At 48.2% G+C, this 26028-nt stretch overlaps 1 pseudogene; it reads right to left on the reverse strand.

Moving 5' to 3' along the window:
* Nucleotides 1–1805: 1805 nt before the first annotated feature.
* LOC147707141 (uncharacterized) lies at nucleotides 1806–25524 on the reverse strand (annotated as a pseudogene).
* Between the last annotated feature and the right edge of the window lie 504 nt (nucleotides 25525–26028).

The raw sequence follows: 26028 nt of genomic DNA on the forward strand, positions 1-26028 counted from the left end.
ACCTCAGGAGCCATGCCGTCAAGCGAAGGGAAGGAAGGTTGGGATGAAACACCTTCCCCTGGTCCTTGGTCAACAAGTCTGGACGGCAAGGAAGTCGCTGGTGCGGGACTTCCGACAGCTGGAGGAGATACGGGTACCACCACTGGCGTGTCCACTCCGGCGCTATCAGGATCATCCTGGTGTTGGTCCTGTAGAATTTCTGAATCACTGCCGGGATCAGAGGCAGGGGAGGAAAAGCGTACAGCAATGTCTGCGACGAGCTGATCAAAAGTGTGTTCCCTGTTGGGGGAACCTGGACGCGGAGACGGGGCATTTTGCATTAGCGGCACCTGCAAACAAGTCTATGTCCGGTACGCCCCATAGATGAAAGACCTCCTGTGCAACTTCTTCGTTGAGCACCCAATCGTGCGCTTCTATGAAGTCTCTGCTTATGCAGTCCGCTTGGATATTTTGTATTCCTGGTAGATGAACTGGAAATGGAAAGACCTCTTGCCAGGAGCCAGTGCCAGATGGCTTGCGCTTCCAGGGATAGTACTCTTGACCTGGTGCCTCCCTGCTTGCTCAGATAGAACATAGTTGTCGAGTTGTCCGTCTGAACTTGGATGTAGTTGGTGTGCAGTGACGGGTAAAGAGATTTGAGCGCCAGATGAACTGCTCGAAGCTCGAGGAAGTTGATGTGGTAGCCTCGTTCTACTTAGGACCAGAGGCCTTGAACCTGAAGCTGGTCCATATGAGCACCCCAGCCTTGAAGAGAGGCATCCGTGATCACTGACTGCGATGGAGGAGGGCGATGGAATGGAACTCCCTGGAGAAGGTTGGAGCGTTTCATCCACCATTTGATTGAGTCTTTTGCACCTTGCGGAAGAGAGACACGGTCCTCCCCGTGACCTGACCTCTGAGACCATTGGTCCTCGAGAGCCTGCTGCAGAGGCCTCAGGTGAAGGCGTGCATTGGGCACGATGTAGATGCACGAAGCCCTCGATCCCAGGAGAGAGGACACTTGCCTGGCTGTGGGACTGTGATTGTCCAGTAGAAGATGACACTTCAGGAGCATGGATGACAATCTCTCCTCCGAAGGACACACGCTTGCTTGAACGAAGTCCAGGGAAGCGCCCAGGTAATTAATCTGTTGGGAAGGATTGAGTACTGATTTTTTGAAGTTGACCTGCAACCCCAATGAGTTCATCATGTTGAGACAGAACGAAAGATGGTCTTGAAGCAGAGCCGGAGTGGAGCTTTTCAGCAGCCAATCGTCTAGATAAGGATAGACGAAGATCTTCCGCCTGCGAAGAAAAGCAGCCACCACCGCCATGCACTTTGAGAATGTCCGTGGTGCGGATATGTGAAAGTAAGCGTTCTGCATGTCGATGGCACACATTCAGTCCCCCTGATGGAGATGGGGAAAGATCTGATGCAGGGCTAGCATGCGGAATTTTTCTTTCCGGATGAATCTGTTTAGTAGTCGTAGGTCTAGAATGGGCCTGTATTCTTTGACTACTCCTCTTTTTTGGACAAGAAAATAGCGGGTGTAGACGCCTTGATTCCTCTGCATGGAAGGAACCTCCTCTATAGCCTTCTTCTTGAGGAGGGCAGAGACTTCATCCTGCAGCAGCTGACTCTGGAAACGGGGAAGGAGCTTTACTTGAGGAAAGACTTGCAGAGGAGGTGACTTGAACCTCAGCAAGTAACCATAATGAACAATATTCAGCACCCATCTGTCCTTTGTTATGGATCTCCACTCTTTCAGATGATGAGAAACACTCCCTCCCACCGGAGTGGCGAACAGTTGCAGAGGAAGCAACAGCTCAGGGATTTGGAGGCTGTTCGGAGGCAGAGTGCTGCTTGTTATTGTTGCCTCTGCCAGGACGTCTCTGCTGAAATTAGGGTTTCTGTTGAGTTTGGGAAGACCATTGAGGGGTTTGAAACCTCTGCTGGTAAGGTCGCTTATCCCCCTGACGGAAGCGCTTCTTAAATTCCTTACGCTTTTCCAAACCCACAGCCTTCACAGTGTCCATTTCGGATTTCATTTTGGTCATCTCATCGTCAGCGTGTGAACCAAGGAGAGAAGAACCATTAAAGGGGAGGTTCAAGATTTTCTTTTGAGCATCCGGTTTGAGGCCCGTGAGGCGGAGCCACGCCGAATGTCATGAACACATTCCATGGGAGTAGCCATGGGCCGCGAGGTCAGAGGCGTCTGCTGCGGCACTAATGACCTGGTGGACTACGAGTCCTCCCTCCTGTAGGATTTCGTCAAAATCCTGTCGGTCTTCTTTTGGAAGCTTCTCTGTGAAGCGAGTAAGGGAGTCCCAGAGGGACCTATCGTAACTCCCAAGTAGAGCAGAAGCACTGGCCACCTTCATATATGAAGCAGAGGTGCTGCATACCTTCCTGCCAAACAAATCCATGAGTTTGCTATCTTTCTCTGGGGGAACCGAAGATGAGGTAGAAGCCAAATGAGACTTCATGGCAGCCGCCACGATAACTGAGTCAACCGGAGGATCTGATCTTAGGAACAAGGGGTCCTCTGTGGGCGCCTTGTACTTCTTGGCAAGCCTTGACGGAACAGAACCTACCACTGCAGGCGTGAGGAAGGTAGCCAGCGCCGGTTCAATGAAGCCGGGCACCAGAGGTAGCAGAGGTCTAGGCGCTGTCCGGTAATGAAGAGTGTAAAAAATTATAGAGGTAGGGACCACAGGAGTATGCAGAGAGATGTTCAGCTTCTTTGCTCCCCTGCCCAGCACATCTGTGAAGGTTGTGATGTCATCAATAGGTGAGACTCTTGAAGAAGGAGTGGAGGAGAAGGTCGGAGAATAGTCCCAGACCGTAGACCTCGTGGAAGAGGACCAAGTTGGAGATCTAGGGCCCGATTCACAGAACTAACTTAAGACAAAATCCTAAACTTACTACCATTTTCGTATTCACAGAAGGCACTTACTCATTTTGGTATTCACAGTAGACACTTATTCATTTCGGTATTCACAGAAGTTAGGACTCCTAACTTTAGGACTCCTAAATGCCTTCTGTGAATACCGAAAGTCATAAAATTAGGATTTTTCTCAATTTAGTAGTAGTAAAGTTAGGACTCCTAACTTTAGGACTCCTAAATGCCTTCTGTGAATACCGAAAGTCATAAAATTAGGATTTTTCTCAATTTAGTAGTAGTAAAGTTAGGACTCCTAACTTTAGGACTCCTAAATGCCTTCTGTGAATACCGAAAGTCTTAAAATTAGGATTTTTCTCAGTTTAGTAGTAGTAAAGTTGAGAAAAATCCTAATTTTAAGACTTTCGGTATCCACAGAAGGCATTTAGGAGTCCGAAAGTTAGGAGTCCTAACTTTGCTGCTACAAAATTGAGAAAAATCCTAATTTTAAGACTTTCGGTATTCACAGCAGGCATTTAGGAGTTCTAAAGTAAGGAGTCCCAACTTTACTACCACTAAACTGAGAAAAACCTTAATTTTAAGACTTTCGGTATTCACAGAATGCATTTAGGAGTCCTAAAGTTAGGAGTGCAGAGGGTTAATATGCCTGCTGCAAAAAATGTGTACTGTGCATATCAAAATACAGGGCCTCATTTATGAGCCCTTGCGTCACTTTTACGCCACCGGTGCGTCACTTTTTGTGACGCACCAGCAGCGTAAAAAATGTGCCTTGTTGCACCATATTTACAAAGTGACGCATCTAGGTAGATGCGTCACTTTGTAAACCCCCTGCGCTACATCATACCTACACCAGGTATAATGTATGCAGGGGGGGCGTTCTGATGCAAGAAAGGGTCATAGAAGTGACGCAGTGAAATCTATAAGATTTCACTGCACCACGTCTAGTACACAAATGCGTCAATTTCTTACGCCTGCCTCACAGCAGGCGTAAGACCGACGCAGGCCCTTTCACATGGGGCTTGCCCCATGTGAAAGGACACATTGCTGGAGTTGCGTCACTTTTGTGACACACTCCAGTAATGCGTCATTTTTGCGCCATACAGATACGTCAGAAATACTGACGTATCTGTAACTCCTTGCGCCATGATGCGTCATACTGTAAATATGACGCATCATTGGTGTCGCAAGGAGGGCGCAGTGAAAAGTGACGCATCGCTGTTTTCACGCAGCGATGCGTCACTTTTCATAAATGAGGCCCACAGTATTTTATTTACGCAGCTCACTGGGTTACTGCTTTTATTACAGAGATTCTTTAGTTATTGTGCAGTTCATAAATTACAATCATAATCTAGCACAGTGAGCTATGAACTGCCATCAAAGAGCAGCTTTGTATAGGTTAGAAAGTTATGGCTTCTTCCCAGTCTTTCATTAGCCCGATGTTGCTAACAAATGCATGTTTGGGTTGAAATAAATTCATATAATTAAAGTCAACCCTAACCACGATGTTATGTTCTGAATCCTGAGTTTGTGCTTCTACAGACCAAACACACTTAAAAAATGCCTACCGGTACGGGTGACATGTGCATCCTACACCTTGTAGTCTCCTTTGCCCTATGTAGCATTTTTTATACACTGATTTACACATGTATGATTATTTGTCTCTGTATGTGTGTGTGATGTAAAGTGCTCCGACACATTATACTGGTATGAGAAGGGCCATAAAACAAATTAAATGCATATGAGAGAGGGACTAAGAAGAGTTAGGAGGTAATGTTGGTGATAGTGAGGGAATCGCTGAAGAGCCCCAACAAAGATTGTCCTATCCTGGTGCACAGTAAGGTCATCATTTACTATGCTTTAGAAGATAATACAGTTGAATATCTAATGTCAAATGTGTTGTAGAATGCACCATGCATTCCCACATTTTCTTGGGGATGTGAAAACAAAGGCTGTAAGCTGTCAGTATTTTGTAACACTCAACAACCTTTGAATACCTGTAAATCAATTCATACAAATTAAACAGCAATTGTAAAGTGCAACACTGTCACCCCTAGGGGTGTATGGATGCTGTGTCTCAGTCGAAGAGCCAGGTCTTGAGTCTCATTCTGAAGTGTGCCAGCGAAGGGGCTGTACGGAGCTGGAGGAGAAGGTTGTTCCAGGTCTTGACAGCGATGTAGGAGAAGGAGAGGCTACTGCTGAGGCTGCAACGGATTTGAGGTGTGTGTACGAGGGAAGAGGAGCGCAGGTGTTTAGCAGGTTGGTGGAAGTTCAGTTGATGGTTGAGGTAGGCAGGTCGTCAGTCCTGGAGAGCTTTGCAGCTATGCGTGAGGATCTTGAACTGGCATCTTTTCTGGATGGGGAGCCAGTGGAGGTCGTATGCGAGGCGAGGCGAGGTAGCTTGTGGAGGTCCAGGATGACTCTGGCTTCCGCATTCTATATGGTTTGAAGCCTTATGAGAAACTGGTTGGAGATGCCGGCGTAGAGGGCGTTGCCATAGTTGAGGCGGCTGGTGACGAGGGCCTGAGTGATGGTCTTCCTGGTGTTGAATGGGATCGATCTAAAGATTCTGCTTGTCACACGTGTGTGGAGGCAGGAAGAGGCGACTGCATTGACTTGTCAGTTCATGGTGAATTGGCTGCCATGGATGATGGTGAGGTTGCGTACATGGTCGGTTGGTCGGTGTGGGCATGGGTCACAGTTCTCCAGGCCAACAGCTGTGGTCTAATGCGAAGGTGTTCATCCCGAAGACCGGTACTTCATTTGTATTGGAGTTAAGTTGGACGCAGTTGTCTCTCATCCATTTGGCTACGTTGGTCATGGCGTTGCAGAAGTTGGTTTTGGCATCGGAGGGGTGCTCGGTGATCGAGAGGATCAGTTGAGTGTCATCTGCGTAGGGGATTCTGTTGAGTCCGTGGAATCTGCAGACGTCTGTAATAGGGGTCATGTAGGTGTTGAACAGGGTGGGGCTGAGAGAGCATTCTTGTGGCACACCGCATATGATGTTTTTGGGTGCGGAGGTGAAGGGAGACAGTGGGATGCTCTGTTTGTGTCCTGTACGGAAGGAGGGGATTCACTTGAGGGCGCCTTGGCGTATGCCTGTGTTGTAGAGTCTGTTGATGAGGGTGCTGCGGGAGACTGTGTCGAAAGCTGCAGAGAGGTCGAGGAGGATCAGTGCCATGGTTTCTCCACGGTTGAGGAGTGCTCTGACGTTGTCTGTGGCGCCAATCAGTGAGGTCTCAGTGCTGTGGTTGGCACGGTATCCTGATTGAGAGGCGTCCAGTAAGTGGTTTTGTTCCAGGAATTCTGTGAACTGTTGGTTAATGGCTTTCTCAAGAACTTTGGCCAGGCAGGGAGCAGGAAGATTGGATGATAATTTTTGAGGTCGTTGTGGTCAGAGGGGTTTCTCTCGGAGGGGTTTGAGGTCTCTGGGTTTCCATCTGTCTGGGAAGATGGATGAGTTAAGGATGCTGGCGTGCTGAATGGGTTCATTGCCAGGTTCTAGAGGTGGTGGAGGCTGCAGTTGGTAGGCGTCCCTGAGTGGATGGTAGACAAGATGGTTGAGGTGGTCAGGGTGGTGAGCGGTGACCAGGTGGTGATGTTTTGGCTGGTTGGTTGAGGTCGTCATGGTTGAGGGTGGCAGGTTGGATGTTGAAATTGTTGTAGATGGTGGTCTTGCTGTGGAAGTAGTCTGAGAGGGGTGAATGGTCTTCATGGCTGTCGGTTTGGAGAATTCTTTGACTATTTTGAAGAGTTCCTTTGTGTGGTTGGCTGTGGAGTCAATGAACTGTGCAAATTTATCAAAACATGTCAACAGTTAGGAAACCACAAATGGACCACTTGTTTGTAATTCAGAAGTGTGCTCACAACAAAGTTTTAATAGGATAAAAACAATCAAGGCACTTTACTTGGTGATGTACAAATGATACATATTTTCTGAAACCACGTTTCCAAACATTATTATTTGGGCACTATATGGTTTTATCAGTAAAGCTGCATGTTGGCATTGTTCTTATATTTCAAAAGAAAATGTTCTGTATGTAAAAGAAAGTGTCTCCTGCTGACCTACAATAATGCCTCAACAACGTATACAGTTTGTAGTCTGTGCATTAGTGAGAATCTGCAGTTTAAACCTTACAGAAATGTAAGCCCAATCATATATTGGTAAAATAAGGAGGGCTAATATATGGCTAGCCAGGACATTAAATAGTAATGGCAACTACTATCTAATCGTTCTGGCCCACAATAATGCCATACCACTCAGTAGTGTGCAGCCTAACATAGCTCATGCAGGGTGGTTAATAACTCTGTTTTCCTGCTTCATGCTCTTACCCTCACATAAGACCTATGTGCTACAGGTCTTATCCATCACTCAGTACTGTACCAGCCCCATAACCAATTATCACCAGCTGAAGAGAAATGGAATACCTGACACGATCTGAGACATAATGCTGGCCACTCAGAGGACTGCATTCTAGTCCAGCACTGCAGATCCCAATTAGTTACATTCTATGCGTGCTGCTTTACATCTCACAATGGAACTCCGATATGAGATGCTGGTAACGAAGTCCATCCATCCAACCAGTTCTGTCACCAAACATGCCTTCTCAGGACCATGAACTGTAAACGAAATATCAGACTGGACAACCCAGCGCAGTAACCATATAAATAGATCATGATCATATGAAATACCACAAAAACACCTACCCAGTTGCTCAAAGCTGCACGAAAAACTGTGACATGCACAATTGTCTCAACCTAATATAAAAATATTTTGACTTGTACTTATGTTGGTTGTCTATTTCCTTATATATTATTGCGCTACCTCCTCTGATGTGTCTGTAAAATGTACCTTTTGTCCCAAAGTTTTGTCCTGAATTTTGACCTTCTGTCCTGAATTTTTGTCCTGAATTTTGACCCTTTGTCCTGAATGTTTACACTCCCCGTCCTGAATTTGCACCCATGCCAGTTGGTCACCCTACTTTCGAGTGCTGCAAAGGAAAAGAGATAATTAATTTAAAGGCAAATTTCCATTTCTGGGTAACACGCAGTGTGCCTAAACTTACAATTTCAATTTGATTTAATAACCTGACTGTTGTGAACTGGATACTTTGATCAGTTATGTGTAGATGATGGAAATAATTTCTGTTCAATGTCTTTAGTTCAAAGACTGAAAAAGTTTCATTTTGGGGTTATACTTTGAATCTATTAATGCCTGAATCATTGCAAATAGGTACTAAGAGGATTTAAAACAACCTAGGTTATATTCGTGTTATTTGAAATGTTAAAGTGGGGGCATTGTACTCATGATTGGGTGAATATATAATCCTCATGGCTGCAGATACTTTGGAGCCTGTAATCCTGTGGTATTCACTATAAAATAGGTATGTTATGGGTACACTAGTCGATAGTTAGGTTAGTGCTTAAAGACGTGTTTAAGGAATTTGGGAAAATATTTTAAAGTCCTCTCTTTACATTGCAGATACTTTTTAGTTTTCGAAGGGCCACCATATAGCTGGGAGAGTATCAGAATCATATAAATGGAGGAGGAGACATTAGGTATTTATATTATGTAATAACCCAAAATTAGTTTGTTTGTAAAGTCACTGGAACCACGTTTCCCTTAATCTAATTTGTATCTGGTTTCAGGAGGAGAGTGTGATAGACATTCAGGAAATTCCAAAGTGGTGACATTTAGAGGATTCCAGCCTTCCTACATCCCCTCTTCTGATGAGGCCAGGTTAGTCTTTTACAAGTTGGGACATCTTTGCCTCTAAGGAAGTTGGGGGTTTTCTTCACATTCTATTTTCACTCCTGCGAAAAGAGCACAGGTGAGATCCTGACACAGGTGAGATCCTGGCGCTCCATAATCCCCCCTCATGCCCTTCTCCTTATATAATGTGTTTTAGCAAGATATGCCTGCGTGCCAGTTGGGAAAACTGAAGCTTCCCCACCCCCTCAATCTTAATGACCAAGCTACAACCCTGCCAGTGACATGACGAGCTCCCAACCACGGTGTCCTCTTCATGTGCACCACCTCCCGTGTCTGATACCCCACCCTTCCAGATTTAATTTTCATCCAGTGTACCGTCTTATTTTTCAGTGCTGCAGAATCTTCACTATTTTTGTTTGACAGCACCAGATTTGTTTTATATAGTAATATAGGGGGTACACTTGGGGCAGTTGTGGATAACCCTTAGTGGCACTTTGGGCTTCCCATGGACTTTTGCTTGTTGCCCTAAGTTCTCATTTGCAGTCTAATTTGTTAAGCCTAATGGTTGGTTATATGTCTGGAGGGCTATGAGGGGTGAGGTGGCATATATTGTTTCTGTCTCCCTACCAAGCGCTATATAAATGCAAACCTTTTCCCTCTTCTATCCCTCCACTATCATTCTCAATCCAAATAACTGACTAACATATCCACCACCCAAATTACTTTCATATTTCACTATAATAAGTCACCACTAATCCTTTATGGGTTCCGGAGTAGCGTGCTACTCGCTGAAAAAGCGTTTAGAAGCCTTGTCAGGGGTAGTAAATGCAATTACAATACAATACAATACATGCGAGGTCCAGGGGACAGTTACTTGTTCGATTGTCTTGAACTTTCCTGTACTTTACAAGCAGTAGTGGTTAGATAAGAAGGGAATAATTTATTTTGGCTTAAAGCTCATCCTAATAAACTGAACTTGAAAAATGGATTTGTCAGCTGGACTGTACTGTATCGGTGTTCAAATCAATTCAGGCTTCTGCCATGCCAGGAGAGTGTTTTTAATAAGGCGAGATGGCGCATGAGTTGTATGTGGTGTATAAAAGGCTGCTTTAGTGAAACAAATCAAAGCTTGCGATAGACAAACACTTGGCAATGTGCCATACAGGCTAATTTACACTTGTGCATCAATAAACAACCTCAACCAGCCACCTTCCTCTCCACTAAAAAACCCTTAAACATGCCCTTGTAGAACAGCAAAATTCTCATCTCTCCAATCCTACCCCCATCCAGACATCATCACATATATTCCAAAAGTATTAACTTTCTCTTGACTTCAAAATTATTCCCCCTCCCCTCTCCAATTAACCTGGGTCTCAACACAAAACATCTTTCCTTTAACTCTTGACATCCAGTCCAAACACCCCCATACTGCACCCTCTCAACAGCGGCAACATAAATGTTTCATCCACTAACATCTAGCACCCTCTCTCGACAAAAAAGAATGTAGCTAACATCAAACAGAGAAAGAAGTAAAAAAAAAAACTTACAAACTACCAAATTAGGGTGGGAGAGAGGAAAATGTTAACTCTTTCCCTACTGACCCGCACGCTGTGATTCTAAAGAACAAAAGAGGGGTCAAAATTAATTTACCCCACCCTTGAAGTCCCTGTAGCAATCCCTCTAAGCTATCAACCAATGCCGCCCTTAGTGGTCCCTGGTCACCACCCCCTGCCACAAACAATTCTGGAGGCAAGGCTCAAAAATCAATCTCCCCCTCCAAACCTGGGGGAAGAAATGAAAAGGAACTGATAAAAATCGAAAATGCTCCTTTAGCTGGACTTTCCATCTGATGTGGTGACAGCATCTTTTTACACTATGAGCACTACTATAAGAAAGATCAATAGTGATACGCACCAGAGCAAAACATATGTCAGCTGCACCATTCATAGTCACACACCATGAGTGTGAGAAAACTCTTGCTTAAATCTGTAACAAATTAATAAATCAACTTGAGCTGCCACCAGAAAACGGCTTGAAATTAATTTTCACACATGAGATTGATCTAGGGACTTTCTCATTACAAGTGTGTCATCTCTCAGGGTTGGAAGATAACGCCTAGAAGCTCAAAGAGCACATCGAACAAACATAGAAACACTGTCAAACTACCAACAGGCAATTACAAAACAGACATTTGACCACAGACCATCTCGTTTTCCTTCAGCTATCACCACACTCTTACTTGTTTACCTAGTCATCATCATCCATCGTCACTCTCTCTTTCATCCATCCAACCTCCCAATATCACTCATTCTGCCATCCATCCTCAGTCTTATTGAAATATTTATTCATTCATCAATCCTCACAAAGCAACCTGCCTTCAAATCCCACATTTCTCTCCTAAACTCACACACTAACTCAGACCTAAAGCTCCCAAGGCATTGTCATCATCATGTGCCTGCCCTGTTGCAGTGGTGACACTAATATGCATGCTGTTCTTTGTCTTTTAATGCGGACAACTCATCCTTCAGCATGCAACGTCGAGTACTGCTTTTGGTGTCTCTTTTAAATGTGATCCATGATGGTGTTCATTACTGTGTGAAACACAATCAAGCCATATTCTAGTAACAGACAACAAAATTATCAAGAGAACGATACCATACTCGAAGCACTAGAACTGTTTACAGGCTATTTGTACTGCACTAGTATACTTTGGCTGAATTTGTCAGGAGACTGATGTTGTGCTAGACCCACAGGAAAAAATGATCAGTACCTGCCCATACATTTCACTTTATCTTTCTTTGCTGCATTCTACCTCAATAGAATAATGAGTTCCTATGATATGGGATTATTATTATGCATTTAAATGATAGCAATAGAGAATACTAAATGAATAGGAGTGATGTGGAAGCATTTCCCCAAAGCTATATTTTTGTGCAATAATTAATGATGAATAGAAAAGATTTTCATGTTGTATCCAGTACGCAAATGATGAGTTAACATAATTACAGTTGAAGCGTGTTTAATATGATGTTTGGAAGTGTGTGTTTTTTTAACCACTTAAGTGTGGGTGCCAGCCAATGGGCGACACATGCACACACCCACCCCCACCCCACCCTCCCCCAGTGTGTCAGTTGGCCATTGACTGACACTGGGGAGGGTTAAAAGGATCCTCCGGTGCAAGCACCAGAGGTTTCTTAAAAAAAAAAAAAATGCTGGGAAAGATGCAATTTCGCTTCCGTGTCTCTCCCGGCCTTCGTCTTGCCCATAGTTATACTTATGTTAAGAAACTATAACTTGTGTCCTATAGTTACTTTCGGTATCCTTATGTAAATTTTAAACGACAGCACTTGACTGGCATTCTTATGAGAATGTTTCGGCATTATCTATTGAACTTGAACCGAAGTCTCAAGTCCATATTGGACACACCAAAGTCCGTATTGGGAATACACCGCTCCTGGTCCCAGCTGTTGGCGCACCTTTGGTATGATCATTTAGGGCAGGTTTGCACACAGACACTTCCGTCTTTGTAATCTTGATTGACTTGAAACGCTCAGAGCAGATTTTTTTTTTTATTGCTTACAGCTTTAACTTTGCATCTGCACAAAATGTAATACTTGATGCTTTCAGCTCCGAACGCTTATATTAAAACTCATGCAGATCCATCAAGAAGAGGCAAAGGTTCAGATTTAGAATTTGATGGAGAGGGTACACGCAGCAGATTACCTTCTCCAACAAACCCTTGGTCCACCTCAATTAGAGACGTGCGGACTTTAGGCTTCCCATTGACGGAGTCCTCATTGGCCCAGTTGATGGAAAGCTTCCTCCGACAGCCCGACGGAATATGGTCAGCTGGAAGAAGGGTATTACAATGGCCACCCTATTTCGGGTGCATGATATAATGTCCTAAAAAGGTGAAGTGCCCTTTTTCCTCTCCATTATCACTAGGTAAAATCTAGGGGTGAGGGTTAAAAAACACAAATACCAAAGCCCACACCCTAGGATAAACTTCACAGGTGTTGGGGCCATTACTTTTTGTTTTTTCAAAAACAAACCCAGGCTTTGTAAGGTTGTTCCTGAAAAAAGAAATAAAAGTTTGGTGAACAATCTTCAAAACTGATGGTGGACGTCTAACAAACGTTTTATATCTTGAAAGTACCTGCTGTGATGGAACCTCCTTTCAAGGTACAGAGATGACTGCTCGGCAAGCAGCCATCTCTAAATTTGATGGGAGGAGTACTGTTGAAACGTCGAGTCGACAGAGATTATGCTCTCTGCCAACCACTACTCATTCTACCAAAGCCTAGATCAGGCCCAAAGTTCTTTAGGGTACTGTAAAAGTAGCATTTCCCATTTTATGTCCTATAAGAATGTTTGATCTCTGCTAAAACAAAAACTGCTATATTGAACTATAGAACAATTGTGAACAGGAATTTATGGATAGAAAAAGCCATTTTGTTGTTTTCTTTAAAGTTTTGGGCAGTTTTTGAAATATTTACATTACACAAAGGTGTCAGGTTGGCTTCACAGAGCAAATCTTTTATTTATTTAGAGAACTAGGTTCAACAACACTTGCAAACAAAAGCGATTGTGAAGTGGAAAACATATCTCATTAACGGAAGCAACTGTTCTTCCTAACGCGGGTTCGGTTCTCAAACATTTCCAAAATAACCTGTGACTTGTTGCTGTTATAGCTATTAAACAATGGGAGTGGTTGGACACCCGTCCTTTAAGTACTCCCATCATATATTGTGAAAAACATCGCTCAGTGGTGAATTGAGAGCACAGAGGGCACTCCTCAATTCCAGCAGGGGAATGACAAGATACCCCTGAGTAGTGGAAAATGCCCTGGAAATTAGGTAAAATGGGTTAAAGAAAGTGTGAAAAGAAATAGCTCCCAAAAGTTGTATTTCAGAACCCTGGGGCATGTTCAGAAGCTATCATCTGCATTGAAAGCCTGCAGTGAAAGCCTGCTGTTATATGGTCGAAGAAGACGTACAGTGAGATATTTGTGAGGAAGATAACTGGGTGCAAGGTGTGGGCGCAGATCATACATAGCACGTTTTAGGGGCATCCTGATTCAGTTCAAGGCATGGCCAGGCTCCAAAACCTGCATGGCAACTGTGGGAGGCACGATTGCTATGTGGAAGCTAAAGACAAAAGAAAATACAGAAAAAAGGAAAAGATAGAAGAACATCTAATTTGTCTGGATTTTTTTTAATGGCCCAGAAAACAATAACTTTGAACTTTTTTTTTTTTACAAAGAAAGTGTTTATAATAGAGGGAGGAGTAACCTTTTTAAAGGATTCTTTACAATAGATGGCATACTTTCTCAGGGTGTCATCACTTGCTTCTTGTATCCTGGCTTTGGCTAGGATAATTTGTCATCAACTTTGCATTCCACTGATCATGAGGTTGTGGGATCAAGTTCCATAATTTTACATTTCTTTTGTCTGAATAATACCAATGATCACTCCCAGGAGAGTTTAGGGACCAAATTAATTCTTAAAATAATTAGGAGGTCATTGTTGTTTCCAACTGTAAACCTGACTTTTTATGTGGCTTTTCATCTCTAACAGCCTGATTCATGAAGCAAAATTGCGCCCGCAATAGCTGCGAAAATGCTATCGCGGGCGCAATTCCCATAATCGGAATTCACCATTAAATATGCGAATTCGCAAATACAGATTTGCGAAATCGCAAAAATATTCGCAGAATGCCGGCAGGATACCAATTGCGATTCGGAAATAGCGAGAAAGCACGGATTCTGCGAAAATAATTGCGAAATCGCACATTACTCGCAATCGGTATTCATGAAAAATCGCTAATAGCGAAAAAGCCAAAAATCCCATTTTGCGAGGCGCAATTTAAGGACAACCCAAAGCAGGTGGTAACCATCAAACCCATAGGAATTTTTTTTTTGAAAAACCGTTGGCCAATCAGTAACTGGTGCAGGCCTGACCAAACACACTTAAGGGGAAGCAGCATCAGCAGAAGGAGTCTCACCATGCCAGGAATGTACATGGTGGTCAGGCGGCGAAGGCTACAGTGAACAGCAAGGAGGAGACGCAGAATCCAGGAGAGGATATTCCGCCAGCGGGTCACCCTGCTGGGCCAGACCAGAGAGCAAATATACGCAAAGTACCGGCTCAATGGGGCTATGATCATCAAGCTAATACAGGACCTTGACCCCCTGATGCAGCACCCAACAAGGCGGACCAATGCCATCCCAACACATGTCCAGGTATTGTGTAGCCTGCACCTCCTGGCCGCTGGGAGCTTCCAGGGGATAGTTGCGGTAGCTGGGGGGATATCCCAGCCCACCATGTCCCGCTGCCTACGTAGTTTCCTTGACGCAATGCTGACCCAGCTACACCACCACATCAAATTTCCCACCAGCCAACAGGAATTGGATGAGACCAAGCTACAATTCTACAATGTTGCCCGTTTCCCACATGTGATAGGATGCATTGACTGTACCCACGTCCACATTTGCCCACCTGCTGCAACGGAGTACATGTACCGCAATCGCAAGTCCTACCTTTCCCTCAACATCCAGATGGTCTGCAATGCAAAGACATACATCACGGACATAGTGGCACAGTACCCGGGGAGTACACATGACTCATTCATATTCCGGCACAGCGGCCTCCACACACGACTGGTCAGGGGAGACTTCGGGGAAGGACACCTACTTGGTAAGTACACTTTGCCCTCAATGACACATTGCGAATGACTAGCTGCGCTGCACAGGCACTCACCCTCTGCTCCTCTCATTCAGGTGACAGTGGGTACGCCCTGCTTGAATACCTCCTCACCCCATACCTCAACCCTGCTACACCACAGCAACGGCGTTACAACTTATCACACATACGCACAAGGAATTGCATAGAGAGAACTTTTGGCCTACTGAAGAGCAGATTCCGCATACTTCACAAGACAGGTGGGGCCATGTACTACAGTCCTGAAGTGTGCTGCCGCATTGTGGCTGTGTGTGCTATCCTACACAACATTGCTACCAAGCGCCGGATACCTGTCGACATCTCTGGCAGTGAATCGGAAGGGGACGACCGGCCACCTGCACATGCGCGCCATGCACGCGGGGAGAACCCAGCTGAAGGCCACAGACGTCGCAACCACATCACAATGAACAGTTTCTAGTGCACCCTCTACCCTCACCCCACAAATCACAAATGCATGCAAAATGTAATTATGACACAACGGCAATGTGTGCTGCAAAATTAAATATTATTGTTTCATTCACAATAATGGTATCAGTTTAAATGTTCACATTACTAACAGAATTTCAGCATATTGCTGTGTGAAAGGACAGGGCAGGCTTATACTCAGCCTGTGCCTGTAATAGTCCTATGAAGTCATGTGCGCCTCCTGCGCGTACCACCCAAGCGCCTCTGCGGCTCATCCTCATCCAAGGCACGTGTACCTGCAGTGGGCCTGGTGCTGCGCCTGAGTGCCCCTACGTGTGAGGCAGAGTGGCTGCTCACACTCGATGTCCCCTCACTGGCATCATCACCCCCAACAGTGGCAGGTAGTGCAGGAGGGTGTAGTGCTGTCACGGCAGTGGTCAGGTGCTCAAGGACCCTGGCCACATCCTCGTAGCACTGGATGAGCTGCTGCTGCTGTGCAAGGGACCACCGCGATAACTGTGAGGTGGCATTGCCTATAACATAATTGGACCTGGTGTAGGCCGTCAGCCGGGTCAATAGCTGACGGTGGCGGCGGCGTGCTGCGTTGCGCTGCGATGTAATTGCAGCAGTGTTGGCCTCCATGGCTGCAGTCATGCGAGCCATTCCCTCCCCCACACCTGCCATGGCTGCTTTCATGCGGTCCATCCGGTCCCCCACTCCGGCCACATTGCGCCCAATGTTGTACAGCTGTAGCTGTATGGCACCTTGCCGGCGTGCCTGCAGCTGATGTATACGGAGCATGCGTCTTCCACGCTCATTCTCGCCAGCCGCTGTCCATTCCCCCTCCTGCTGATAGGGGCATTGGTCTGCAGGCGAGACCTGCCACGCCTGCTCTGCTGGCCTGACACAGTGGGTGGCCGCTGTGTTGCCGCTGTCGCGGGCCCTGATGTTGAAGCACCAGCTGCTGGTGGTGTCACGGCAGGCGTTGCTGGTGCGGCAGGGGCTGAAGGCACACTGGTAGTGGGCCTGGCTGCAGCAGTAGTTGCTGCGGCAGAGGCTGGGGGCACACTAGTTGTGGGCCTGGCTGAGGCAGTAGTTGCTGCGCCAGAGGCTGGGGGCACACTAGTTGTGGGCCTGGCTGCGGGAGTAGTTGCTGCGCCAGATGCAGGAGGCACACTGGTGGTGGACCTGGCTGCAGGAGTTGTTGCTGCGGCAGGGGCTGGTGGCTGTGTATCTGGCGGCACCTCCTCCTCATCCTGTACCTCCTCATCTATTTGCAGCCTCTCGCTGTCGCTGCTGTCTGCGCCACCTGTGAGGGGAAGTGGACGTTCATTAGTTGCATGTATCTGTCACACGTGCAGTTGCTACATGCATGCTGGGTGACATTCCCTGACTGGCTATGGCTTTGCGTACTTTGGAACCTGTCTGGCTGCATTGTGGTACTTCTACATTGTGGCCACACTACATGTCCCACAATGCTTCAGGGCATTACCTGATGTGCAACGATGGCATGACTATGGAACATTATGGGAGGCTATATGGTCATGGACATTCATAGGGGACAGGGTCGCAGTCGCATGCCACTTACCTTGGATGTCTTGGGTGGGGCGGGATGAGTCCAGACGAGTCACTCCGATGCACGCCTCAGTCTCCAGCGTGTCTTCTACTTGGTCCTCCAAGGGGGTGTTTGGAGGGACTGTACGTCCTCCCCCTCCAGTGCCCGATGACTCTCCAAGCCTCTCAGCCACCTTCTCTTTGGCACGACCTCGGAGGTCGTACCAGCGTTTTTTTAGTTCGTCCAGTGACCTATCAGCCACACCCACAGAGTTCACCGCGGACGCTATACCCTGCCAGATCCTGCGTTTTTCCTCCTCCGGCACCCTCCTAGAGACCTTCCCAAACAGTTTGGAGTGGTTGGCCACCACCCCTTCTATTAAATGCTCCAGCTCCTGCTCGGAGAATTTTAACTTTCTCTTCCGCCCTGTGGTGTTGCTGGGCCCAGGAACTGCATCCTCAGACATTGCTGCACTGTAGTTTCAGAGTAGAAATCCAAACAGAATTGCAGGAGCTCTCCCAGTTGCTGACTCGAGGTCTGCCTCACTGTGGTGAATGGGGATGGGAACTGGCTGCTTCCTGGTTGTGATGTCATCACTGTGCTCGAAATGCAACTTCCTGTTTTCCCGATCTCGCGATTTTGCGATCTCGCTTTTTGCGATCTCGCAATTAGCGATATCGCTATTTGCGATATCGCAATTCCGACACGGATGTAGCCGGAAATTGCGATTTTTCTGCGATTATCGATAATCGCAAACGGCTTTTGTGGCCACGTGCAAATCGCTTTTTTTATGGCAAAACATCATGAATTCCGTTCTGCGATTTCTCAATTGCGATTCGCAGTTTTTCGCAAATTGAGAATCGCAGATTCCGTTTTTCATGAATCAGGCTGTAAGTGATTGTGGTGAAGCAATTGGGTATCAACAGTTTCATCATCTAGCCCATTAAACTCAATTTTTAAATAGCAAAATCTCCTATTTTTGTTAGCTCTAAAGGGTGCAGCAAAATTGGTCTTCACCGTTCATAATACTTCATAGTTCATAATACAAATACACAATTGTTTTTTGTTATTTTTCAAATTTATATATTCTTATGCAACTTTTTTTCTGTTTAGGTAACTAAAATAATTGTTTGCACTTCTTTAACTCACAAGTGCATTTAAGAATCAAGCACAAACTAATTTTGATCGAAAACTCTTCATTGCACTCTTTATGTGTATTAAAAAAATGCAGGAGCGCATTCATTCAGTTGTGTTCAAGAAGTGCTCTCTGATGAACCATTGCAATCGTAAGGTTCTCAAATGCTCATGCACATTCAAGACGTTTAGGGTTGCAATGAATTATGAATATTCATGAATGCAATTTGTGGAGAAGCAAAGATAGTTTTTATTAGTATTTGTGCATGCTTTACTCCTTTAGACCCTGATTATAACCGTGATGTTAATTCCATTTCAGATACAAGCTGGGCGCTAGGTGCATACGTGCTATCTACACCTGTGCTATTTGACCATTTACAATTCCTCACCCTGTGCTATTTGCCAAAAGGTCTTCAGCAAGCAGAGATATGTTGGCAAATAGTGCAAACATCCGGTTTCATCACCCAGGGATTGTTGTACTGATATGCATATCGATAGTTTGCACCAGAAACAGAATTCGCACCAAGGTTGTAATCAGGGCCTTTGTGTGTTCAGAGTACAGATTTACATATCCAAGCTCCAGATTTTACAATGGCTTCTTCTCCTTACAATAATACAAGATATTTACTATGAATACAGGATTCATTAGGACCTCTGTGCATCACAAGCTTCTGCTTTTCCAGGGCAAAATTCAGTGTATCAAAGCAAAACAGACTTACAATTTTAGTGGAGGAGGCGAGATTGAGCTACCACACTCAAAATCATCTAGAGTTTGGGGACCTCATTTATGAGGCCCTACTGGCACGTTTGCACCACCAGAGCATCACTTTTTTGATGTGGTGCAATGTGCCTCTGGCATATTTATAAGGCCACATAAAGCCACGTTACGTGGCTTTTTATGGCCTTATAAATAAGTGCCCCTTTCACGCAAAAAACTGTGTGAAAAGGGCGTTCCATGAGTGTTGCTGGGAGTGTTCCCAGCAGCATCCATGACTTTATGATACTGCCCCACATTTACGAAAAATTTAAGTCTGAGTCGGCACCAAAAACATAAGCCTCAGGAGGCACAAAGAGGAGAAATATCTTTATTTCTCCTTGTTTTTCCTCTTTTTATGGGTGCTGCATTCTGCAACACACATATAAATATGATAAAGCCTCTTGTGATTGTTTTTGTGCAGGAAAGTTTCCCTTCCTGCACAAAAATAATCATCCCCACGAAGCAGGCACCCTTGCACCATGGTGGAAAGGTGCCTGCGTTGCCCCATGGCAGACCAATGTGTGCCATCGCAGGGGAAAAGGGGGGTTTGGGAGGCAGCCGAGCACCGCGAGGTCTGCCCCCGGGCACTTTGAGACGGGAAGAGGCTAGACGGGAGAGGCCATTTTGTGGCTTTGGGCTACTTTGGGACTAGCCCAAATGTAGCCCGATTTTCGGTTAGTAGCCAAAGCTACTTAGGGGGTTTTCAGGCCTGCCTAGCCACCATTTTAGGTTTTGGTGACCTGGTGGCTGGGAGCGCAGTAGTGTTAGGAATTTTTGTCAGGCTTTGTGATGTTTTGTCAGGTGTTTAGGGCGGTATTGGAGGCATTTATTTCTGTTGTATTTCGAGCAGTGTGATTTGCTCGTTTTGGCTGGTGAAGACTACCGAGTCCTGGAGGCCATCCGCCTCCTCAGTGAGGCCGGTCGAATGGACCTTCTCCTGCCTGGGCCATTGACTGGGTGGCGCCCCGTGCCGCGCGCGTCCGCGGGTGAGGTGGCTGCCGTTCTGGCCTGCGCACCACCCCGCAAAGCCTCCAAAAAGCAGGTGAGCAAACAGGGCCGAGGGGATGTCAGGGGCGTGGCCCTGGAGGTGTGTCCGGTAGGGGCTAGGAGCGTTGGGAAGGTTGAGGCCTGGGGGGAGGTGGGAAGAAGGCCCAGCGGGGGAGCGCTCGTTGCGTCTTCCCCCCAGGGCCGCAATCGGGACATGGTCGCTCCTGTAAGAGGGGAGCGGCCGCGGAGGTGAGGGAGGTGGGGGCGGGGACCGGGGAGGAGAGCTTGGAGGCCCGGGCCCCATGGAAGGCTCTAAGAGGGCAAGGAGGATGGGGCGAAAGAGGAGAGGTGAGCCCCTGCCCATCCCATGTGAAAGCGGACAGGGGCCGCCCGCAAGTAAACAGGGAAGGGGGATCAGGTGAGTGGATGGCGGCGAGGTGGGCGGGGGCCTGGCTTCTGGCATGGTTTCGGCCTGGGAATGTGGGGGTATGGGGCTCCTGCAGGGGGGCGAGAGGTGGGGTGAGGGGCCACATGGGGGATTACGGCGGGGGTGGAGCATGGGGTGGGGGCTCGCAGTAAGGGGGCCAATGCGGCAGACAGGGTGGGGGTGCTGTACAGGGCTAGGGAGAACGGAGGCTAGCGGGCAGGTGGGGAGGGCAGTCGCCCAGTCATGGTGGATTCAGTTGACGTGTTTGACTCCTGGGCGTAGGGGGTAGAGGATGCTCAAGGCAAGGACGGGCGGGCAGGGCCCCTGGGAGGGAGGGTCACAGTTCCCCGCGCTTCTGAGAAAGGGGGTTTATGGCGAAAGGGGGGGTGTGAGGGGGTGGTAGGCAGGGGAGGTTGGGGTGAGGAGGGGGTTCTTCTGATGAGGGGGGTGGGGCTGGGGGAGCTGGTCTGAGGCGAGGGCAGGAGGACAGGGGAGGTTGATCTTGGCATGGTAGGTAGGGGGTGGGTGGCTAGTACGTTGGGGGTAGGGGTGAGGCAGAGTGGAATGCGTGTGGGGCAGTTAGTGGGGCCCAGCACACCACACCTTCCATTTGTTTTTCAGGAGGAGGAGCGTCGCGGGGCACCAGACTTGGCAGGGCTGAGGGTGGGTTGAGCTTCGGACGGTGTGCCCGATACCGGCGGGGATCCCGTCGAGGCCGGCAGAAGTAGACCCACAGCGGGCTCACTGGCCCCTACACCTACAGGGCTTCCATGGCCTGGGGACCCACATCGGAGGAGGAGCGCAGTGAAAGTTGTTTTTGATGTTGATAGGAGGGTGCAGTCTGCGCCGCCGGCCGGAAGAGCTGGTGGTTCTAGAGATGTTGACGTATTTTCTGAGGATGATAGTATGGAGGAAGGGGAGTTGAGAGATGAGGAGGGTGAAGGGGGCCGAGTAATGTTGTCCATAGTGTGTTGCAGGTATCACGGCGCAAGGCGGAGCCCACAAGTCGGACATTGCGCTGGGTGGACAGGTCGGACCCCTGGAGGGGAGGATAAGAGATCGACGAGCGGCTTTGTTGGCTCCAGGTAAAAGGGTGGCCGGTGCAGCCACTTTTATGGTATTGGTTGGGGTGGGGTGGAGGATGTGGGGGGCAGGTTGTGTAAAGATACGTACGTGGCTGACGTGGAGGTGGGAACGGATGAAGCGATGGAAGGGGAATGGGGGACGCAGGTAAAGCGCCTGGAGGGAAGGTTGTCCCAGGTCAAGGGCCCATGGATGCAGGAGATGGCCCGGGTAAGCGGCCTCGGGACAAGGAGAATACAGGGACCGGGGGTGACGTGAAAGGACGGGACACGACGGGGGAGTCAGGTGTCAAATTGAAAAGTAAGGAGTTGAAGATAAAGAAGTTACGGTATATGGATGTCACAAAGCCGTTAGGGGCGCATTTGATGTTGGCTACCAAGAGCGGATATGGAAGGGGGAGTATGTGGAGATACTGAAGCTCCTCCATAGCGAAGTGAGGGCTAAGGAAGGGTCTAAAGAGGAGGAGTATGAGTTGCAGAAGAGGCCAAAGGTGCCGCTTACGATAGAAAACTGGTCGGCGGCTTTCCTTATATGTGCCACCGTATATTGTGAGAAGTTCCCCGAAAGGTGGGTGGCCATGTTTAAATACATGAACGTTATAAGAAAGGCCCAAATTACTGGAGGGGGCTATGCCTGGGCCCAATACGATGAGGAGTTTAGGGCCCGCATGGCGTGGAACCCAGAGGCAAAATGGGGTGAGCTGGACACGGACTTGTGGCTGCATACCATGGGATTAGCAGGGTGAGGGAAGACTATAATTAGGGCCAGTGGGCTACCCATTGTGTATCAGCCCTTTCAGGGCTGCCCCACCCATGGAGGGGTGGGGAGCGTGGGTAGGGGACAGTCTGGATCCAAGGGGACCTGCTGGAATTATAATAAAAGATTGTGCATGCAGATATATTGCAGGTTCCGTCATGAATGCTCAGGCTATGGGAAGAGTGGACATGCCCTAGTTAAATACTGGGGAGGTCAGGGACAGCAGCAGGGGACCCAGCAGGGAAAGGCAGGGGGGTTTAGGTCGGCGAATCAGCAGCTGCCCACGGGCGGGAGAGGAGCCAAGGGTCCTGGGATGAAGGGCTCATACACTGGTTAAAGGGGACAGGTTGGTCGCAGCCCTGCGGGGATACCCAGAAGCAGGGGCTGCGGAAGGTCTGCGGGTACGTTTTTTAGAGGGATTTAGACTAGGGTACGATGGACCATGGATGAGACGTTTGGCTGACAATTTGAAGATAGCAAAGGAGCACCCTGAGGTGGTGCAGGAAAAGCTGGACAAGGAAGTCAGTGAGGGCCGCATGGTCGGACCCTTTGAGGATTGGCCTCTCGAAGATTTGATAGTGTCCCCAATTGGGGTGGTACCCAAAAAGGAGAAAGGGCAGTTTCGGCTCATACAACATTTGTTGTGGCCCAAAGGTGGCTCGGTAAACAATTTTATTGATGAGTGAGAGACCACGGTGTCATATTCATCGGTTGACGGAGCCATGTCGCTTGTGGTGACCGCTGGTGCAACGGCTATGATGGCAAAGTGCAACATAAAGTCGGCTTTCCGGCTGCTGCCGGTCCACCCAGACAATTGGGGCCTGCTGGGGATCCAGTTTAACGGCTGCTGGTACGTGGACAAAGCACTGCCGAACGGCTGCTCCATGTCTCGCGCACTGTTCGAGTGTTTCAGTACGTTCCTACATTGGTTGTTCACGGAACGGACGGGTCACCAAGGAGCAACGCACTACCTGGATGACTTCTTCTTTGTGGGCACCCCAGGCTCGGCGGACTGTCAGAATGCTCTGGACAGGTTTCAAGAGATCATGGTGGAGATGGGTGTGCCGTTGGGGCCATGTAAGGCACTGTCCTTTCTTGGAATTGAATTGGATTCAGTGGCAATGGAGGCTCGCTTGCCGGCTGATGAGCAGCAGCAAGTGTTGGGGCTGCTAGCAGCTTTGTTGGCACGACAGACAGTCACGGTGACAGAGATACAGGTGCTACTGGGTCACCAGAATTTTGCATGCAGAGTTGTGAGAGTGTAACTGACTTATTGTAGGCAACTTAGCAGGGCATTGGCCGGGCGGAGACCGCCGCATCATCATGTGCGGCTGTTAGCAGGGGTGAGGGAGGACTTGAGGATGTGGCAGTTCTTTTTATTGAATTTTAATGGTGTTCCAATGATGCGAGGCGAAGCCATGGTTTGGGACATGCAGATCTTTTCAGACGCAGCAGGGAGCGAGGGATTTGGTCTGTATTGGCAGGGCAAATGGTGCGCGGAGCTGTGGCCCCCGGAATGGAGAGGGGGCGAAGCATAGCTTTCCTGGAGTTTTTCCCACTGGTGGTGGCTGTTTCACTTAGGGGGGTCTTGCTGGCCCACAGGAGGGTGACGTTCAGGATAGACAACATGGCAGTGGTTGAAATTGTGAATCTGCAGTCTGCAAGGGATGCACAGGTTTTAAAGATGCTGCGAGTGTTTGTGCTGGGCTGTTTGCGGCATGATATTGCCTGTTGTGCAGTGCATGTGCCAGGGTGGACAATGACATAGCCGATGCTTTGTCTTGTTCACAGTGGGGGAGATTCTGGGGGCTAGCCAAGGACGCGGACGAGACCCCGACCAGCATGCCGCATTTGTGGTATGTAGGCAACACAGGATGTTGCAGCTGGTTCTAGGGTCACTGGCACAATCTATGAAGGTAGCATACATGTCGGCGTGGGAAGAGCTTTTAAGTTCAGGGCCAGGCTGAAAGGTTCAGTAGCGTGTCGGCAGGAAGATGTAATACAGTTGATACTGTCTTTAATCGAGAAAGGGCTCACGCGGGTCATGATAGTGGGTAAATTGGCAGGGATCGCATTCATGGGTAAGCTCCTGTGGGGTTATGCGCCGCCTGTGGGGGAAATCTGTTCGCTCATGTTGATAGGGTGGGCCCGGGAGTGCGGGCGGGGGTCTCGGGTCAGGCACCCCCTGTCATGGGATCTTTTGGAGAAAGTGCTGCAGGCATTGCCACAGGTATGCAGGGACAACTTAGAGCTTTGCCTATTTTCCACACTGATGTTGAGAATGTTCGTGGGGGCCTTCCGGGTGCCAGAACTATTGTGCACCAAATCGGATGAGGGTTTGTTATGCTCCGAGGTGTCCCTATGGGAGAACAGGGTCTGCCTGTAGCTGAGGAGGTGAAAAAAGGAGCAGAGGAGTGGCGGGCGATGGGTCTCTTTACAGGCAGCCGGCGATAGCTTGACCTGCCCGTACAGGTGGAGGTTGCGATGGAGGGCGTTGGCCTCAGACACGTTGGGTTTGGTGTTCAGGCATGCGATGGGCGGGCGACAAAAGGGTTGCATCTTTTGGCTATACTGAGGAAGGCCTTGACCCTCCTGGGCGTGGATGAGAAAGGTTTCAGGACACATTCTTTTCAGAGCGGGCGGCTTTAGAGGCAAACAATAGGGGTTGGGGGTGAGGGGACATTATGAGATTGGGCAGATGGTCATCGGATTGGTACCAGCATTATGTGTGCAGTGTTCCCAGCCATTTGTAGCGCGGTTATGTAGTTTTCCCTGTGTTCATTTATTTTTCTCGTTGCAGGTTCGGTGATGGGTCCTCTCGCCAGGGAAATGGCCATTTGGATCGTGGGCCATTCTTTTGTGAAGTGGGCTCAGGTCCAGGCCCGCTCCAGCTATTTCGGTGAGAACCTTGGTTTCAATAGTGAGCTGTTCAATGTTTCTTGGAAAGGGAAAGGGGGAATGCTCTGGAGAGAGCTTTTGGAGGTATTGAATAGGATGCTGGTGGCTGGTTGGTGCCCCGATGTCCTAGTTGTTCACCTGGGTGAAAACGACACGGTTAATGAGACGGGTTTGGCACTGATGAGAGCCATGAAGCGCGATTTGGTGGAGATTAAGCTACAGTGGTCAGGGTGCGCAGTGGTGCGGACAGAGTTTGTGCCGCCTACGGTTTGGAGGGGCGCTGTGAACCCTGGTGCTGTGGACAAGGCCAGGAGGAAGGTGAACGTGGAGATGGTTCGTTTTAGCCACCATTTAGGTTTTGCCAGGATCAGACACAAGGATATCAGATACGACACGCCAGAGTTTTTCAGGGGTGACGGGGTCCATTTGTCAAGGCTCGGCATAGACTTGTATTTGATGGAGCTGAGGGAAGTACTGGCCAGGTTGGTAGGTGTGGCCAGGGGCTGAACGGGGCATCTGGGTCTGGAGGGGTCGTAGGGGGCTAGTTTTCTTGGCAGGGGTTTAGAGGGCAGGGAGCTAGGGCTAAGGGGTAGGGGGCAGGAAAAGGGGGGAGGTGGCGTCTAAGCCTACTCTCCCGCCTTTTCCTGGGTGGCGAGTTTGTTTGAAAGTTGGCCAAGTTTGGCTCGAGTTTTGTA

Source organism: Lissotriton vulgaris, chromosome 6, assembly GCF_964263255.1.
Source record: "Lissotriton vulgaris chromosome 6, aLisVul1.2, whole genome shotgun sequence".
NCBI classification, from domain to species: domain Eukaryota; kingdom Metazoa; phylum Chordata; class Amphibia; order Caudata; family Salamandridae; genus Lissotriton; species Lissotriton vulgaris.